Source organism: Diadema antillarum, unplaced genomic scaffold (assembly GCF_040938485.1).
Source record: "Diadema antillarum isolate AM-2024a unplaced genomic scaffold, OU_Dant_1.0 scf00000011, whole genome shotgun sequence".
Lineage (NCBI taxonomy): Eukaryota > Metazoa > Echinodermata > Echinoidea > Diadematoida > Diadematidae > Diadema > Diadema antillarum.
Window position 1 is genome coordinate 1,074,092 of NW_027270900.1, and position 6,000 is coordinate 1,080,091.

The window sequence follows — 6,000 nt, forward strand, 5'->3', positions numbered from 1 at the left end:
AACACCATACACTCTAGGACCAGCAATTATGAATGCATTATCACCCTCTTTTAGTTATGCAACGTTTGCTACAAATGATTTGTAGTCATACCCAAATTATGGGATGATTATATTGGTAGCTCAAAATGCCCATCACCTTGTGTGTGTTTTGTCAGATTGGCAGAACATGAGTTTTTTTCTGTCTGTTGTCAAATTGTTTCATACAACTCCTGTTTGCACGGTACCCTGGCAGTAATTACTCATCAATCAGGGACGTAGTAGAGCCCTGTCAATTCGCTGAAACCAAATCAGAGCCAGGCAAAATACATGGGAATAAACCATGTTGAGAGTTTGCTCTGACAAAACAGCAAATAAAACAGAAACAACAAAAATATAGCCAAGTTGTATTTCAAAACTTTGGTCACGTGGTGTTATGTCTTTCTTGCAAATTAATACTGTAAAAGTGGACATTTTTGCATCATGGAAATATTTTCGCATTTCACCTGACCAGAAACTAGTGCTGAAATAAATGTATGCAAATATCTTTGCGTGTTTTATATACAACAATATAATGTCTTGATTCTGCAGAATCCAAAAACATGCAAAATTGATCTTACTCAGCAGACTGGGAAAAATAACTCGCGCGAAAATATCCACTTTTTATACAGTAGGCTAATTATCTAGCTTGAGCTTGACATCAAAAGTGTCATCCCTGAGCGTTTGGATTCAGCAGCACGTATTATGAAGTGCCACCATCACTGCCATGAATTCGTGTGACCAAGCAAAGTATTGATATTTACTTGCGTAAACTTTAACTCCAGTGGATGTAGCCATTAATTACTGCATCAAACATTTCACTTCGTGCCAAGTCCAAGACAGCTAAGAGTTTCCATTTGCCGTCACAAAGAAGTCGGTGAAATTCCGCCCTGATTGTGCTCATGGGCTGCTTTGCGTTGCTTGTTATTCCTGTGTCACGTGAGTTCGCAGCCTGTGACATCTCGCGTACTTGAACCCGGCTGGGAGAGGTCAAATGCTCACTTGGTGAGCAAGCTTTAAAGCACACCTTGAAGAGTGGTCTTTTTTTTTTCTTTTGACTCTCCAGCTCTCGTCAATAACTTGTTGTGCTACTTGAGTATTTGCTTACACATTATGCCACAATCTGCAAGCACACACTCTTGTACGCATACATACAGGGAAACTTTTTTTTTTCTGACTAATACACATGCAAATACAGTGTGAACCTCTCACAATAACACTCACACTGTCACACATTCTGTCTGTTCTTTCCCTTTTCTCTTCCTATTTTACTTTCTTCCTCTCCTTTCTACATACTATGAATGATGAAGTTTTCATGAGTCAACACAAGCAACGGAATGAAACCGAAGACAGAAAAATCCATGAGTAACACTTAGCACTCGACGCTGAAATGGAAAAATGACTCAAGTGTAGTCCAATATGGACAGAGGAGATTGACGGTGGTCGATTTTTATTGATGGTGTAACAACCCTGTCTTGTAATGGGGCCCGATAGGTGAGAGGAGTGCGTCACATTCTTAGTGACATGACCACCTTCGTTTCTCCTCCACTGGAGAGGCTGCTGTCCACCCTAGGATGTAAGTGAAATTCTCCCTATGGCACTGTGATGCCTCAGCGTAGATTTTAATCTTTACTTACGATGATGCCGTATGATGTAGCTGCTTAAGGGTAATTCTGCCAGGGTGATTTTTTTTTCTCCCCTTCCTCTCCGGGGTCGAAAGCCTGTTAGATAATTTTCCTCACTGTGTTTGTAGGTATGTCCGACAGAGTTAAACATTGTGCCATTAGTGCCATAACACGTCTGTTTCTATGTTGCTCCACCATTTTGCCGAGATATTGGACAGAGCTGCTTATATTGACTGAAGCTTCGTGTACACCTGTTGATGAACTTCAAAAACGTGATTTCCTTGCATGGACATACCACTTAACACGAGCTTATTACAATTTGTTCAATGTTTTGACACTCTTCTAATTTTCTGCTATGTAAATAGATATCATCAATCATACTCTTCTTTTTTTTTTCATTTGACAGAAAAGTTGTTCTGGAGAGTGATTATTATAATGAAAGTATTAATATGTATTGAAGTGTTCGTCATAAGTATTTATGTGGATGATCGCTCCACTCTGGTTGACACAAATGTTTGTTTTGCCATTGTAGGTAGTCGTGACTGTGCATGGCAAAAATTCGTTAGACACGGTGTATGGCGGCGCACTCGAAAATATATCAAAGTACAGCTACTAGACACTGCTAGAGCTTGATAAAGGTGGGTCCAGTGTGATCCTCACTGCATTAATATGCTGCTTATATGATAGCTATTTTGTGCTACCTCAAATTTTTAGCTTGTTATGAAGATGTTTAATATTCCAGCTATGAAACATTACAGTAAACTTGAATGTCATATTGTAGTGTACCTCCTCCCTTCCCCCTTCTGTTTATTCTTCTTTCACACCAAAGTTAAAAGAGAAAGTAAACAGTCATAAAATTTGTTTCAGTGTATTGTGCATTTTGCTGGTGTGTATGTTAATTTCCTCATTCTGCCCGCCCAAATCCCTCTTATTCAGACCTTCTTGCTTTAATTACCTCAGACGTCAAAAGGTATTGTATATGTTTCAGATGCGCCATTTTACCAAGTATTTATTCTGCATTGAATGTGCGTGGCCACATTTTGATTGTGTTTGCATTTTTCCTTCATGCAAAGCGAGTGCAATGTTTGCATAGTACAGGGTAACAGATTCGATAAGATGGGCGGGATGTAAGGTGTTTCAAGGAAGTAGGGGGAAAAAGGGAGAGATTTGTTGATTATGGGAATGAAGAGGTTGGAAAGAATTTGAGCATGAGTGTTTAATGTTTGAGGGAAGACAGGTCCTTTGTATGGGTGTTGGCAGGGTATTGCAGGTTACATGTACAGGTTTATTGCTTCGAGTATAGCATCTCTTGGGATATTTAGAAACAAGCATATTTCTACTATCTGTTTGTGCCAAAGCAACAATGAAAGATGAAAATGAAATGGTAATGATAACTGTTTAACGGATCAATGTTGACATGAGAACAATGTTTGCTCCTAGCAATCGCTATTCATAAGCATATAAAAACTCCCTCATATTTGGACTTCACAATGATTATTTATGATGAATAGAGACACAATTTATCAGTACACTTGTAGCAAGAGGGTTTGGGGAGTGGTCACCATTTGCCACCCTCTCCCCTCCCCCCCCCCCCGAAAACTTTTTTCAGTGGTCTGACCCTAACATTATTTTCATTAGGTTAGTTTTATGTTGGGGAAGTAATACTTTTATAGATAGATCTCTCTTCAAAAACAAAAAGACAAAAGCAAAAAAAAAACAACAAAAAAAAAAAAATGTTCTTTAAGAACCCTCTCTCTTCGACATGTATGCATACCTTTGCATGCACATTAAGCGACAGAAAGCCGTGTTAACATACTAACTGCCTGGAGGCGTAGATGTAAACCACACAGATTTGTATTGCTGTATTGTTTGTTTTAGGTGGTTTTTTTTTTTTTTTTTTTTTTTTTTTTTTGCTCATCATAGTAGACCCGTCCTCCCAACAAAGTTGTCGTAATTCCTCATAACTGCATCTCTATGCACAGATGCCTTTCTTGCAGCAAACTCTTTACAGCCAGTTTCACATATTCCCATTCTAGTCTGTAACCTTTTCAGGATGTCACATGCAAGGGCCCTCTGGAGCATGTGAAAAAAAAAAAGGCAACCATATTTTGTGTAATGTACTGTAGTCGAAACATATGCAGCCAAGTGCTATTTATATAATGTATGCTGCATTCTACCCATTCTGGATGTCCATTTGATGCCCATTTTGGCTACCTGTCATGTGTAAAGGGCACATATCCTGCCATATTGACTAAGGAACTTAAATATTTGCAGAAATTTGATATTATTAGAGGCTGGTAAAGTTTGCATGGTCACAATACTCTTGTTGTTCCTGTTGTTTTTAATAGATGTGTGATGGACTACAGGCTCATGAATATGCATGCAATTTGTATGCTAGTCTGTCATACAGCAAACCTAATTTTCACATTGTCAGATTGTGTGAAGAGAGTAGCTGTATCCAGTAATACCTTCCTCTAACTCAACAAGTGACACCCCGTCATACTCGTAACCATGGTTACCTGAGCCCTTTGGAAGTTTTTGGTGGATTCAGGTCATCCCTCTTTTGAGCTAGCGAGAAAAAATTGAATGCGCTGTAATATCCGAGACTTGCCTGAGTTAGTGTGGGTCATGTAGAGTGAATGTATGGTTGTGTAGTTGCAAAATTTGTCAGCTTTTTAATAACAGGAGGATCCTTTCCCGTCCACAGCCCACTACATGCCTGTCAATTCAAGTAGGCAGTGCCACGTGTTACAGGTAGATCCATTTTTCCTCTTTTGCAGTTATCGTATCAACAACGAGAAGTCGTACTTAGCATATTTCTATTCAGATTGCCGTACATGATTGGCAGACTGCACACTCTCAAAATGTCTTTGAGTAAATGAAATGTGTAATGGCAGCCATCAGATCATGAAATATGTTAGTTCAAAGGAACTCATTGCTTGCAGCCGCTTATTGTCAAAACATCATTACTTCATCGCCTGTCCAGCAGAAGGGCCTAAGGGTTGCGCATTCGAAAAAAATCATCCCAAAAATGATGATTACATCATATGAAAGAGCTTTCAAAACTCTGTCAAATTATGTCTCAAACCAAAATTCGATTTTGGGTCAAAATTTCGTGCTGGGGCCCTACTGCCAGGCGGGGGAGAACTTGTACGCCGAGCGGTTAAACGTTGTCATTTGTCGATTATACGTTGAAGTTTGCCTCGCTTGTGGAGTTCAGACAAGACTGCCCCACTGTGTTCTGCCCTCTTTAGTCACGATATGTCACCTTGAATGGTAGTCGATACCATGGTAGATGTGTGTACATGTACAGTGTAGGCCACAAGTGGTATTCATCCAAGTAGATTTCTTTCTCTGGACAACCTGTTGTTGGCATTATATAAAAATATAGGATGATTTGCTGGTTCTCTTAATCCAGTAAGTGGGCATTCAATTTATACATAAGTATGCACTATTTTGGTAAGCCTGCTATGAACGCATGAACTTGTATGCTATATTGCACATCAATTTTTTTTTTTTGTCTGATTCTTAGTGTTTGTTACCCATAACAACCTTCTGGCCTCAATAATATGAACTATTCCTGCGCACATGATATCATTGATTATATTGCATTATGAATTTGCTCATTTTTCAGCCTAATTATTTCTCATTATATAGAAATGAATATGTCTGGTAATTTGTTTGTATCGTATGAATCCATTCGCTGATGTCATAAATCTGTGCTTGCCTTCATTTTTTTTTTTCTTTCCAGGCACAATGACCAAACTGTGGTTTAATATTGTTCTGGAATTTCTTGTTTCACAGTGGAATGTGTGCTCCCTATGGAGACACTTACAAGTGAGGTTCTGGAGATTTAAATTGGGAGATATTACATTTTTTTGAAAGCTGGCAATTCAGTGCACGGCATCATCATAAATGCTATCTACTGTATCAGAATAGTAAGAAAGAGTAAGAGAGAAGGAGAGGGAGAGAGAGAGAGAGAGAGTGGAGAGAGAGAGAGAGAGGTGGAGAGTAGGGATGAGAGAAGGAGGGAGAGCGTGAGAGTGAGAGAGAAAAGAAAAGGCACTGTAGAAGCATCTAATGCCTGTGTATGCTCGTAGATTTGCACAATTATGATTTCAATTTCGCCAACCAAACACTCACGAATGTCGTCATTGAGACGGCATAATGGGTTCATGTATGGCATAGCGCACTTGTGTGTGGGGGTGTGGGGACGGCAGTGTACAGTGATGCTGTGTGTGCAGAGATTGAGTCTGCCCCTTGTTAGCTCTATGTAATTGCATTTAGTCTTTCGGCTCAATCTGGTCTTTTGTTCACCTACGGGGGCCTGCGCGCCAGTCGTGTACGGACGGGGTCATGG